The sequence below is a fragment of the Vespa mandarinia genome, chromosome 18 (assembly GCF_050613455.1).
Source record: "Vespa mandarinia isolate Hongniang chromosome 18, ASM5061345v1, whole genome shotgun sequence".
Lineage (NCBI taxonomy): Eukaryota > Metazoa > Arthropoda > Insecta > Hymenoptera > Vespidae > Vespa > Vespa mandarinia.
Window position 1 is genome coordinate 2,767,501 of NC_140827.1, and position 15,000 is coordinate 2,782,500.

General features: G+C 37.7%; 1 protein-coding gene across 5 annotated transcripts in view; it reads left to right on the plus strand.

Annotated features, from left to right (window-relative positions):
* The window catches only part of LOC118445199 (uncharacterized), a 271,029-nt gene that overhangs the window by 135,554 nt on the left and 120,475 nt on the right, over nt 1–15,000 (plus strand). For 3 of the 5 annotated variants that reach the window (XM_085662506.1, XM_085662507.1, XM_085662508.1), the window contains exon 5: nt 3,734–4,003. The exons of the other annotated variants lie outside the window; for them this stretch is intronic. The gene's annotated coding sequence lies outside the window, so the exon portion shown is untranslated. The remainder of the gene's footprint in view (nt 1–3,733; nt 4,004–15,000) is intronic. 5 annotated transcript variants of the gene reach the window in all.

Consider the following 15,000-nt stretch of genomic DNA (forward strand, 5'->3'; position numbering starts at 1 on the left):
GAAAGAAAGAGTCCCTATATTGTCGTCGGGGATCGCGCGAGACGGGTCTCTTAGCTGCCGCTTCCTTTCATCCGATAAATCAGCGCTCGTAAATAACATCGAGTGCCTGTGGATTTCTAGTCTCTCTCTCTTTCTCTCTTTCTCTCTCTCTCTCTGTCTCTCTTTCTCTGTCTCTCTCTTTCTGGCGTGCGCTTGGTTGCAAACGAACGAAGAAATAAAGAGATCAATAGGCTACGCAGAGAGCCCTTTGTCTTCCACGGTATTAACCCTCCCGCATTTGGACCTCCCTTCACCCCCACCTCTCTCTCTCTGTCTCTTTCTCTCTCTTACTTCTCTTTCTCTCTTCCTCTCTCTCTCTCTTTCTCTCTCTTTCTTTCTTTCTTTCTTTCATTCGAAGAGTCCCCATGCGTCCATCAACTCGATCGACCCTGTTTTCTTCGTTGTCGCGCGAATTATTTCTCTTTTCTATTCTATTTCTCCCCTCCTCCTCCTCCTCCTCCTCCTCCTCCTCCTCCACCTCCTATCCCCGCCCCATCCTCCCGCACTCCTATATTCCATCTATAAACCCCTCACTCTTCACTTTCCCTATTTCTCTTTTCTATTTTATTTTATTTTATTTCTCAATGCTACTTTCATAACAACGCAAAATATTCAAGTTTTGAAATCGTAAAGACAAGTCTCTATCTCTCTCTCTCTCTCTCTCTCTCTCTCTCTCTCTCTCTCTCTCTTTCTTTCTTTCTCTCTCTCTATTTTATGATATTTTATTTCACTGTTATCTCGTTAGAAATGTCTATTTAAAAATGTCCTTTCTCTATCTCTATCTCTTTCTCTCGGTTAAAAAAAATATTCGTTAGAAAAAGAAAGATAGATAGAAGGAAAAGAGAGAGAGAGAGAGAGAGAGAAAAAGAGAGAAGAAAGGAAAGAGAAAACAGATAGAGAAAGAAAGGAAATAGGAGGAAGAAGAAGAAGAAGAAGAAGAAGAAGAAGAGATGAAACAAAGGAAAATAAAAATAAATAAAATAAATTGAAATAAAAGAAAATAAAAAAATTAATAAATATGAAAGATCATATTGGGGCAAATAAAATCGACGATGGATTGACTTTAACGGATTGGCTTATACAGGAATAGTGTGGAGTGGTAGGAAGTGGGAAGACGCGGGGGAGCGGGCAAAGAGGAAAGAGAGAAAAAGAAGAAAGAAAGAAAGAAAGAAAGAGAAAAAAAAAATGAAAAAGAGAAGGAAGAAAGAGAAGTGCGGTTGACACATTGCCAATGGGAGGCCTTCGTGTTTGTAAGTGCTAACCCATGCCTCTCTTTGTTTCTCTCTTGTACGAGCTCTTGAGAATCGAAGATACTTCGGCGGTCGTATGTATCGGGCGAGGGGTGTAAAGGGGTTGTATAAGGATTCTGATAGAGGGGAAGTGTCCTTCTCCTTCTTCTTCCTCCTCCTTTTCCTTCTTCTTCTTCTTCTTCTTCCTTCCTTCCTCCCTCTCTCCTCTTCCTTCTTCTTCTTCTTTGGGTATCACGCTGCTGGAGGCACGTTGATTTATACCGGCCTTAAGATTTATGCGGAAGAGCCGCGCGATTGAGTCGCAACACGGCGCCGACTTATCGCGAGTGGGTAGAAACGACACCGCGTGAAAAGAACCGAAGGGGGAAGTATAAAAGGGAGGGAAAATAAGAGGAAGGAGAGGTGTCGGAGAAAAGAGAGAAAAAGAGAGAGAGAGAGAGAGAGAGAGAGAGAGAGAGCTCTTCGATGAAGTCTCTCCTCTTTCGAGGGCCCTTTCCAAACAAGAAAAAGACAGAGTGAGAGAGAGAGAGAGAGAGAGAAAGAGAAAATAAGAACGCGAGAAAGGGGTGGAGAGAAAAAGAGAGAGAGATAGGGAGGGAGGGAGAAAGGAAACTAAACGCGGGACGGCTATCGATCCTTTGCGAAAAACACAATCGACGGATTTACGAGGTTCTCGTGTAGAAGAAACTCGTGTAGTTGATCGTTCTACGCAATTCGCGAGGATTCGAGGGATTTCTTTTCTTTCTCTTTCTCTTTCTTTCTTTCCTTTCCTTCTTTTTTTCTTCTTTTTTTTTTTTTTTCTTTTATTCCCCATCTTTCACCTAACACACTCACCCCACGCTCACTCCTCCCCTCAACCCACCCCAAAAAGAAAACACGCATAATCTACACTCGATAAGAATTTCAAGACATATATATATATATATACATATATACTTATCTATTAAATAAACTAAAATAGACTCACTGGACGATGATTATATGAGTTAAATTGTGAAACATTAAGATTATTGTAAAATTAGAATTTTGAATTGTATAGTTATCATTATATGTCATCGATGTCAAGTTATTATTATATGTCATCGATGAAAAAAAAAAAAAAAAAAAAAAAAAAGGAAGAAAGAAAGAAGGAAAAAAGAAAAAAGAAAAAAGAAAAGAGTTCCTCTCAGAGGGTTAAAAGATAGTTGGGATTAAGTTAAGCCGCAAGGAGGAAGTATTAGTAGTATTAGTAATAGTAATAGTAATAGTAATAGTAGTAGTAGTAGAGTAGTAATAGTAGTAGTAGTAGTAGTAGTAATAGTAGTAGTAGTAGTAGTAGTAATAGTAGTAGTAGTAGTAGTAGTAATAGTAGTAGTAGTAGTAGTAGTAATAGTAGTAATAATACAATAGTAATTGTGTAGTAGTAGTAGTAGTAGTAGTACTAGTAGTAGTAGTAGTTATTGGTAGGAAGGAAGGAGATTAGTATTGCCGTGACGAAACGCGAGTAATGAGAGAAAGAAAGAATCCTTGTCCATGGGGCCATGGAGAGCCGACAGAATACCGCAGACCTCTTTATTGGTACTTTTGCGTAACCGCAATGGCGGACGTTGCCGGCACCGACAAAGTCTTCTATTAATTGCAATTAGACCGCGGCCCGATAATAAATATCAATTAATACGACGCGGCCGACTGATTTATGCCGCCCTGATCGCCATTTTCCTTTTATTTCTTTTTTCTCTTTCTCCATTTTTTCTTCATCCTCTTCTTCATCTTCGTCTTCGTCTTCGTCTTCGTCTTCGTCTTCGTCTTCGTCTTCGTCTTCGTCTTCGTCTCGTTTTTTTATTTATTTATTTCTTTTTTTGTTTCTTTTCCTTCTTTTCTTCCTCTTTTTCTTTTTTGTTTTTTCTTTCTTTCTCGGCCTGGATATCCTGAAAAGAGATGATGCCTCGTCTCTGGCGTTCCTTCGCGTGAAACCAGGAAGATTAAAGTTTTTTTCTTTTTCCCTCTTTTTTTCTTTTTTTTTTTCATTATTATTTTTATTCTTGCAAAGATCAAACTCGACGACACGCTTCAATGATAATCAGATCGACGACGCATGATATCGTGTCTAAGATTTTCCTTGTGTTTCTTTTTATACTTTTTTTTTCTTCCTTCTTTTTAATTTCTCTCTTTTTATTGTTCTTCTTCTTTTTTGTTTTTTTTTTCTTTTTTTTTTTTTTTTTTTTTTTTTTTTAATTGATATTCGATCGACTCGGAGGGGAGGGGGCGGGGGAAAGGAAGCAAGCAAAAGGATGAATAATTAATTTCGCATATTCGAACGGACTACGTATATATATATATATATATATATATACGATAAGATTAATTGATATTCCGATATAATAGATATGAACGAACGATAAATAATTATCAAAGTGTAAAAGTCAAACGAGCTCATGGCGCATTAATTTCTTTCTGTTATCTAGATCCAAGTTCGAAGATAGATAGAGAGAGAGAGAGAGAGAAAGAGAGAGAGAAAGAGAAAGAAAGAAAGAGAGGGAGAGAGAGAGAAATGGATAAGATAAAGAGTATATCGTTTCGAACGATCTTCAAAATTATGTCGTCCATCCTTCGAGAAGTGCCCACCATTGCTGCCAACCGGCACAATTTCTTGGAATTTGCGATCCATCGTCGTCGTCGTCGTAGTCGTCGTCGTCGTCGTCGTAGTCGGCGTTACAACGTTCGAACAAAGCCCGGTGAGTAGTGCTTCCTCGTGCTTACATTTACAGAAACAAGAAAACGGAGGAGTTGAGGAGCGGAGTGCAAAAAAAAAAAAAAGAGGAAAAAGAGAGAGAGACAGAGAGACAGAGAAGAAGAAGAAGAAGAAAAGAGAAAGAGAAAGGAAAAGGATAAAAAGGAAAGGAAGAAAAGCAAAAAAAGAAGGAAAAAAAAAGAAAAAAGGAAAAAAGAAAAGAAAAGAAAAGAATGACAGAAACGGAGAAAACCAGTTAAGCGAAGGCCTCCGGACACACTCTCACGCACGATCGTTATTACGTCTCTCGTCACGTAGACCGCGAGATGAGGTACGATAACCTCGAAGAACAAATACGATACAAGGAACCTTGCTCCGTGATTTCTTACCTACCTGATATACGTATGTACATGCATACCTACATACATACATACATACATATATATGTAGATATATATATATATATATATGCGTAAATACATACATATACTCGCGTTGCACTCAACTCGGTTGCAACGAACTCAACGAAGAAGAGGGAATCGTCTTATGTGCTCGTCGAGAATAAAAAGTGGATAAATAAATAAATAATAAGGATTTAAATTTCACGCTATTTAAAAATCCAATCGTATCAATCGTAAGCGACTCGTAAGAAAGATGAAAAAGATTCATTCATTAATTAAATGACACTTATATAATTATTTCGATTTTTAAATTAATAAAAATTCACGTTTCGTGTTATATAGTCAATAAGATGAGAGATTAATGACAGAGAGAAAGAAAGAAAGGAAGAGACACGGGGTGGGAGGGAAGGAGGGAGAGGAGGGAGGGAGATAAAAATAAATATCTTCGATAAAAGATAGAACGTTTTTTTATTTTTTTTATTTTTTTATTTTTTTTTTTTTTTTTTCTCGTAAAGGACATAGGTCATTGGACTCGGCAAAGATATTTAATGGATGACGAATGATCGAAGATATCTAACCGAGAGTTTTAAGTCGATTCTTCAAAACAACAACAACAACGGTTGTAACCTTTAATGGATTCGATAAGAAACTTTTTTGATCGGTCCACCTCATCCCCTTACCTTCCAATCTCACCCTTCTATACTTTATCCCAGCTCTGACATTCGATCGTTAGCTATTACTTAGTGGATACTGATAAACTAACAGGATCTTCCTGTATTAAAAAAGGATACTTTATAATGAACGAACAATAATCGAATGATTCTCTTTTCTCCTTTTCTTTTTTTTTTCTTTTTTTTTTTTTAATTTTTATTTTATTTTCAATGAGTCGAAGAGAATAATCGTTTATAGTCATGCTATCCTATCTCTCTCCCTCTCTCTCTCTCCCTCCCTCCCTTCCTCCCTTCCTCTCTCTCTCTCTCTCTCTCTCTCTCTCTCTTTCTCTCTCCCTTTTTTTTATTTGATTCGTTCGCGAAGGTTATCTACGTTGGCTAGTTTATACATACCGCGTTTTAATCGTTCTCCAGCTCGCAACGACATATATATATATGTATGTATGTATGTGTATGTGCGTGTGTATGTATATATATATATATATATATATATATATATATATATATCGACTGTGATAAGCTAAAGGCGCTAATAGCATTTACCGGATGCTTTGATTCGACTCGATAAACTCCCGAGAAATGAGAAAAGCGTTTTGATACGAGTTAAAAGCTAACGTTACGCGAAATAATATCCAGTGTGTATGTTATTTTATTTTATTCTATTTTTTTTTTTATTTTGCTTTCCTTCTTTATTATTATTATTATTATTATTATTATTATTATTATTATTATTATTATTATTATTATTATTATTATTATTATTATTATTATTATTATTATTATTATTATTATTATTATTATTATTATTATTATTATTATTATTATTATTATTAATCTTTTATGTTTTATTTCTTATTGTAATAAAATCGATCGAAAAAAACTGAAGAAGAGAAAGAAGAAGAAGGGACGCAAATGCACGTCACAAATTTATTATTATTATTATTATTATTTTTATTTATTTTTATTCTTATTTTTTATTATTACTATTATGATTATTTTTCTTTTTTTTTTAATTTATTATTATTATTATTATTATTATTATTATTTTTTTTTTTTTTTTAATATTATTATTAGATAAAATTAATTATAATTCGTTAAAGCATAGTTAACGTTAATAAATTATAAATCATCGATATACAAAAGGAAGAAATGAAGAATGAACGTATAAGAAAGATCGTGAGAGATATGAAATATGTTTCGTTTAAAAAGATCACTGTGGTAAAGTTAAAAACAGCTTGAGAGTAAAGAGATTCTCGTGCTTGGTGTTAACGAACGATCCTTTCGCTCGGTAATAATTTTCCACCGTATAAGTTGAGATGGGATGGGTTGGGGATAAGGTGGGATGGGGGTGGAATATGGGATGGAGTGGGATAGGAATAGGATAGAGTAGGGTAAGGTAGGATAAGGTAAGGGGTGGGATGGGACAAGATCGGTCGTGCGAAAAAAATGGTATTGAAAAATCGTCCGGTAAGGTCGATGCGTTTGTCAACGTTTATGAACGCGACGAGTCCCTAAGGACATTCTTTCGAATTAAGGGCTCGATTCTACGTTATACCATCGAGTTAACCTGACACAACGGCAACATGCATAGTACGTATTTATATTTACTTACTTACACCCCCACCGTCGTTAAGAGAAATAAAATAAAATGAGAAAAAAAATAAGAAAGTTGATGATGATGATGACGATGACGACGACGATGACGACGACGATGACGACAATGGTATGAGTGTACGCTTACACGTGTATGTGTATGTGTATTTACGTGTATCTACGTGAACGTGTATATGTCCTGTACGTGCGTTTGCATGTGTCTATGTATATGTTTTGGGCTGGGGGGAATGAATAAATAAAAAAGAAAATGAAAAACTTTGAAGTAAGAGAGAGAGAGAGAGAGAGAGAGATTAAAAGAGGGGGGACAAAAAAAAAGGAGGAGGTATATGAGGTGAGGTGTTGTATCTTATTTTGATATTCGATCGTACCGACAGGTAACATCCTCGATAATGAAGGAACTTAAATGAAAGCGTCGCCAAGAGTGCGAGTAGAGATTTTTCATTAGTCACATTGCTTGCCTGCCTGCCTGCCTGCTGCCTGCCTGCCTGCCTGCCTGCTTGTGCCTGCTTGCTTGCTTTCTTGTTTGCTTGCTTGCTTGCTTGCTTGCATACACCTCTCCCACCAATCCACCCTCAGTTTGCCGGTGATCGTCCCTTTTATCAAGATCCCAACCGCGAAAGTGGTATTATTTAGCGCGTGCTAACGTAACGTGTACCTACTTACGTAACCTTTCCCCCCACCAGGATCGACCAAAGCAACCAATCAACATCGCTATTTAACGTTTCTTACCGTGGGAAAATATTCGATTCTATGAATCTTTTTTTTTCCTTTTCTTTTTCTTTCTTTCTTTTTTTCTTTTTTTTTCTTTTTTTTCTTTTTTTTTTTTTTTTTTTTTTGAATCGACTCGTCGCGACGTGCTAACACCAAGGTATATCGACCTTAACGATTATATACGTAGTGATCTGTTGGGGTAAGTAGGGGAGAAGGTGAGGAGGGGAAAAAGCCGCAAGTGTCGGAGTAAGGAAGGTTAGAGACAAAATCGATCGAGTCGATTTTGAATTTCGAATTTTTCTTTTTTTCTTTCCTTCTTCTTTTTTTTTTCTTTTTTGTTTTTTTTTGTTTTTTTTTTTTTTTTTTTTATTCCATTTATACCCTGAGAAATATATACGATCAGGAAGAGAAAAAAAAAAATATATATATATATATATATATATACACACACACTTATCTACCTATATGAGAAAGTGAAGAAATAGAAATAAGAGAAAGAGAAAAAGAAAAAAGAGTAAGAGAGCATATATGTTTGTGTCTGTGTGTGTGTGTGTGTGTCGCAAAGAAACGGACGGGATCTTTATCGCCTTCGGCTCGTTCAATTCGCATAATAAACAATCCTCGGCGGGTGGAACTGGCCGCGAAGAAACCGGAACATATCTCGGTCTTTCCCCTCCTCTCTAACACCCTTTTTCTCTTTACACACATACATGTATATATACACACACCTTTACAAACGTTCACACACCCTCACTCTTCATCTCGCCCTCCCGATACTCTCTCTCTCTCTCTCTTTCTCTCTCTCTCTCTCTCTCTCTCTTTCTTTTCACCGGAGCGACAAATAAACTATTATCGCCTGCGACAAGTTCTCTCACGCCTCCTTTTGACGCTCTTATTGGTGGATAGTGTTCGTGTTATTCGATTCAGGCAAATGTGATTGTGCGCGCGAGTTTGGTCAACGTAGAGTTGTTAGTAGGAAAGAGGAGTTGAGAGGTAAGAGGAACGAAACGGGGACCTTCGGGGACCTTCGAGGACCTGCCCCATCATACATATACATACGTACAAACACAGACGTATATAAGCATGTGAATCAAACGCGCAAACCCGCCCAGGAATGCTTTACGGACATCGAAACATAGCAATGCTTTATGGTGGTCCGCGCCTGAACCTGATTTATATAAGTGCATTACTGTACCACGTAAAGTGCAACGTCCCGGGGCCCGGGAACGTAGAGCGATAGAGAGAAAGAGAGAGAGAGAGAGAGAGAGACGGAGAAAAAGAGAGAGAAATAGAGAATGCAGAAAATCAAAAAAGATTTTATAAGATTTCGCAAAATCATCGAATTTATTATCTTCATGAATATTGTCCCAAATTTTTTTTCTTTTCTTTTTCTTTTTAATAAAATCGAAAAGTCATTATCCTAATTATTATAATAATTTCGAATTTATTACGAATAATCCAATTGTCTGATTTATCGGAGTAGCGTTTAATAATCATCGATCCTATTCTTTTTTTCTAGTACGTCGTTAGATTTATAACAAAGAAAAAAAAAAAAAAAGAAAAGAAGAAAGATTCCTCTATTCTTAACTCTCTCTCTCTCTCTCTCTCTCTCTCTCTCTCTCTCTCTCTCTCTCTCTCTCTCTCTCTCTCTTCCTATTTGTCCAAAGAAGATAATAACGTGGTTAATTTTGTAAAAAGGGAAAAAGAAAAAATCAAAAAGAAAAGAGAAACGAAGAAGGAAGAAGAAGAAAAAGAAGAGGAAGAAAAAATCCATGGATCCTCTTCTCTATCATGGAAAAGAAAAGAAAAGATTTTTCAAAAGTTGGCAGGGGGGAGGAGAGGAGGAGGAGGAGGAGGAGGAGGAGGGGACATTCGGGTCCGAGGAAAGAGTAAAAGATACTCGTTTACACGCGAGGCGTCGCATAGAGCGAGTTCGTATGCTCGACGTAACCATCCTATACCTATAAGGAGAATGAGAGAGAGAAAGAGAGAGAGAAAGAGAGGGACAGAGAAAGAGAGAGAAAGAGAAAGAGAAAAAGGATCCGACGAGGAGAAGAGAAAGGAGGGAGGATCCGCGATATCAGACGCATTATCGCGTACGACATTACCTCGGCTTTGACTAATGTCCTCGAACGAATGCCTACGCTTCGCCGATTTATAATGCCGGTCAACGAGATGTGGACAAACACCGGGCACCAATATATTTCAGATTATGGCTAAGCTCTGGAGTTCTCTTGGAGCGGCGGTGGTGGTAGTACCCCTCTCCTTTTTCTCCCTTCCACCTTTATCCTCTCCTCCACCTCCTCCTCCTCTATCTCCACCTCTTCTACCAGTTTTCACAGTGTGTACGTTCTGTCAGGTATATCGCGAAGAAAGAAAAAAGGGAAGAAGAAGAAGAAGAAGAAGAAGAAGAAGAAGAAGAAGAAGAAGAAGAAGAAGAAGGAATATAAGGTGATGGAGGAGGAGAAGAAAGAGAAGGAGGAGATAGGATATGGAGAAAGAGAAAGAGAGAGAGAGAGAGGGAGAGAGAAGGAAGGAAGAGATAGGAGGTGAAACCAGACCAACATCAGAAGTGCATCTGCGTCCCTTCCCTCTCTTCTCCCATCATGAGAAAGAGAGAGAGAGAGAGAGAGAGAGAGAGATCCTTGATGATAATACCCCGATCGATGGTCCTTGGCCACATATGCCGAGAATCCACCGATGTCGTCTCTCCTCTTCTTCTTGAACGGGCGCCTACTGCTGCGCTGGTACGACCTTTCTCTCGCGCGATCCCTTCTCGCGCGTTCGATTCTCCTCATCAATTACGTTCTGATCTCGTGCTTGCGTATTAATCTTCTCTCTCTCTCTCTCTCTCTCTCAGTCTCTCACTCTCTCTATTGGGTCGAGAGATACAACCATGAATCGCGGGTTAAACGAGAAACGAGCGTGGGCTTTGGGACGAACTCTAAACTCCACGATGAAATTCCGTTCTCTTGGAGAATTATCGACTTTTGCATTATATATATATATATATATATATATATATATATATATATATATATATTCTCTTTCTTTCTTTTTATTTATTTATTTATTTATTTATTTATTTAGTTGAATAATTCTTTATTAATCGATCGTTTCGATCATTGCGATCGTTTTCATTATCAAGGGGAGAAAAACTTTCGAGTTTTTTTTCCTTAAAGATCACTGTCGAAAAGTAATAGTAGTAGTAATAGTAGTAGTAGTAGAAGAAGAAGAAGAAGAAGAAGAAGAAGAAGAAGAATAAGAGGAATAAAGGGAGTAAGGGGGGAAAGAAAAAGAAGGAGAGAGAAATAGGAAAAAAGAGGAGAAAGAAAAAGAAAAAAAAGAAGGACGATCGACATGGGAAGAGCTTTTGATCCGAGGATATCTACGGCTCACGTCGAAGGTAAAGCCAGGAAGAGGAATCGTAGGGAATCTTGCTACATACGTAATCACCCTGCCAGGAGGAATTCTCTCTCTCTCTCTCTCTCTCTCTCTCTCTCTGTCTCTCTCTCTCTCTCTATCTCTTTCTCACGCTAGTTCTCATTCTGTCTGACGGTAGCTTCTTGGCCGTACAGGAGAGAGTGGTGGAAAAGGAGAAGAAAGGAAGAGGATGGGTAAGTTGGGTGGTTGAGTTGGGGGTGGGTCGATTCCAAGTATCTAAGCTATGTTTCTCGAACTAACGTTTCCTACCGTCCTGTGAATTCGTAAAGCGAGGATTCGCGAGCTCTTCTTCTTCGAGGGAGTGTTGTTTGGTATTTGGCGAAAAGAGAGACGAAAGAGAGAAATAAGGAAAGAGGAAAGAGGAAAAGAAGAGGAAGAGGAAAAAGATGAAAAAAGAAGGAGGAGATGGAGGAGGATGAAGAGGAGGAGGAGGAGGAGGAGGAGGAGAAGATGGAAAAGAAGAAGGAAAAAGAGGTGGAGGCATGTGTCCCAAACGACGTATGCACGGCGAGACACGTAAACGATATATCAGGGGGTTAGCCGCTGGGGACGGACGACCCGAGCCATCTTTCTTCCACTTATACGTGTGATATTCACATGCGCAAACGTGATACACTCTATAGAGAGATCCACCGTCAGATACCTCTACCCAGAACTGCCGCTCATGCCGCTCAGGAGGAGCAGAAGCAGCAGATAGGAGAATGCGCGCGCTCGCGTGAGCTGTAAATGTATTAAGGTTTGACGACCATCTTGGAACGATCCCCGTTTGCTTTTGCTATTTTGTTACTGTTGCTGTAGTTTCTTCTACTGCTACTACTGATGTTGCTGTTATTCGGTGGTAGTGGTACCAGGGGGTGGTTGTTCGTTGTATGGATGACTTTCGCGGATCTTTTCTCTTAGTGTATGTATATTATATATATATATATATACCTGTGTAAGTAAGTATGTGTCGTGGTATGTCTATATAAAAATCACGAAAGAATTTACAAAAAAAAATGTTAATACGTATTTTTATAGTTTTGTTCTCATTTATCGTCGAACGATTGTCTGATAAAATTTCAATCGATACAAATAATAATACAAGTTTGTTTATTAGAAAACTAAACTAAAGATTTTTAATAATAAGGTATATATATATAAAATCAAAGGGTTTATATTTTAAATAAATATACTAAGAAAGAGAGAAAATTAGATACGTTATAATATCGAAGAAGGAGATGCCGATGGACGACAATGACAATGACAACAACGACGAAGACGACGAAGACGATAAAGTACGTACGTAACCGTTGGTAACGTTGTCGTCACGTTCTTCGTCTACGCGCTCGCGTTATTACGTCCTTATATTATATTTGCAAAGGTACAAATGTTCGTACGTATGTAAAATTTCTAGACTTGGCCGTGCAGAGCCATAATAATATTTGTCCTGATAAATGAGACACATAAACGTACACGGGGCTCTCGTACGCTCTCCACCCTCTTTATCCGGCGGCGGTGGTGGTGGTGGCGAAGGTGGTGGTGGTGGTAGTGGCGGCACTTCGCCACCACCACCAGCACCACCACCACCACCACCTTTGCCACCACCACTGTTGCTGGCTACAATCACCATCGCTACCATCACCACCACTACTATTGTCATTATATACCGCTATATACCACTACTCCTCCTAGTACCACTACAAACGCCAACAGCGACATCACCCCCGTATGTCTTGGCTTATTCCACTTTTCTGGCGATGCATTACGAATTTTACATTTTACAAACGGCCACGCTATCTTCTACGACACGCGATTCTTCGAGGTACAAGGCGAGACTCGGTGATAAAGGACGAAAAGCGTAGGAGGTGTTGCCTGGTCTTCTCACCAAAGGGGCGGTTTGGTATGAGTGGGGATGAGGGAGGTGAAAGAGGGAGGGGAGGGGGTGTGTGTGTATGTGTGAGAGAGTTTGAGAAGAGAAAGAAAAAGAAAAGCGATTTCCACCCACTCCACACCCACCCACTTCATCCCGCTTCTTATTTCTTCGAAACGGAGATAATTTATTACTTCGTTTCTTTTTTTTTTTTTCTCTTTTTTTTTTTTGTTTTTTTGTTTTTGTTTTCTCCGATACCTTCTTTAGACAATGACAGATACGTATGAAGAAACGTATATGGTATAATGAAATATCCAGTTAGGATTGGGTACTGGATGGGTGATCGAACATTGGGATAAGTATAGGAAATGGGAGGTGAGAGAGAGATAGAAGGCGGAGTGGGAGGGAGGAAGGGGGTAAATCACTGTGTGATATTTTCCTTAGTACAACTCTCCTTGGTATACTTTTATCGTATCCCTCCAAACGATTCATTCTATTTTATCATAGAAAATGTTCGCCTTGGGATTATCCTCTCTCGTCCAGGTATGCACACGTTTTTATTTCCCGGTCAAAGGTGTCCATCGTCCTTTGCAAATCATTTGTATATATATATATATATATATATATATATATATATATATATATATATATTTATATACATGGATATACATACTTATATATATATATATACACATATGTATATCAGTTCGTTTGTCCTACCTCCCAAATCTTGTTCCTTGGAGAGTATCATTCTTTTCCTGGTTTTATTTCGGTCAGTGGAAAATGTATTTTAGTAAGAAAAAATATTTTTATATTTTTAGAATCTAATATCGTAATATCGTTTTTTGAATATGCAACAGAGAGAGAGAAAGAGAGAGAGAGAGAATAGAAGAAGAGAGTAGTAACGCAAAAATACTCTTCTTGATGAACGAAAAGAGAGGGTAGGGGAAGAGTTGGAAAAAAGTTACAAGGGGGTGGTATGGTTAGCGAACATACGATAGGGAGTCGTATGTTCGCCGTGATAAATAGCGAAAGATTTGCAAAAATACACCGCGACCGTAATACCCCGTTTGCTATATAGTATATAGTATATATATATATATATATATATATATATATATATATATATATGCTATATATATGTGAAGGAAAAGGAGATTCGTTGGTATGGAGAAGAAGAGGATGAAAATAAAAAGGCAAGAAAGAAAGAAAGAGAGATAGAGAGAGAGAGAGAGAGAGAGAGAGAGAGAGAAGAGAAAAAGAAAGAAAGAAAAAGAAAAAGGGAAAAGAAAATTTAAAAAAAAGAAAAAGAAAAAAAGAAATATTCCAACATTTCCGTGTCCCCACGATTACTCGTTTTAAACGTTAACGCGAATTATAAATTTGAAATTATTGCATTAAAGTATGAGGGGGGGGACATTAGGTGTCTAATGAGGTCATTAGAAATATACCATTTCTCTCTCTTTCTATCTCTCTCTTTCTTTCTCTTTTTTTTTTTTTTCTTCTCTCTTTTTCTCTCTTTCTTTCTACGTACAAACTCGTAATTTTTTTTTCGACTTACGAATTTCATCTTCGTTCATTATCGTAATCGAATAATAGTTTCGTCGGTCGACTTGCTTACGACATTTTTATATTTACTTCATGGATTAAATCTCAAATTATATTATAATCGTTAAATCTATTGACTTACGACGATTTTACGTGGTAGCTAAATGCGATTCGTCGTTTCTAGCTGGGATTAAGGGAAAAGTCGTAAATAACGAAACGTCAGTCGATGTATCACCGTGAAGTTCGGATTGCATTATTATTCCGGTCTCGTCTCGATCCAGTACGACGCAGAATAGCTCTGTTCCAACACACACACACACACACACACACATATATATATATATATCTATATATATATGAACGCACGCAACCCACACGCACATACATAAAGAGACACACGATGTACGAGAGAGAATACACGGGGGCCACGTACGCGTCATCGGGTAGCGGCTTCTAGATTCGTGTATTCGGCAAAGTGTTCAGAAATGGAATATCTGTTCGGTGTATCATCGAAACGTCGAAATTATATTTAATATCATATACATTATTTTATATGTATAAATATGTTTAAGAGTATAATAACAGTAATAATAGAATAGTAATAATAATAGTAATAGTAATAGTAGTAGTAATAGTAGTAGTAATAGTAGTAGTAATAGTAGTGGTATATAATTAACCTTTTCAAGGATATTTCTTGAATGATCGTATTAATGATCTAACTCCGTCGATATTTATGATCAAATATAATACCATCTTTCAAGAT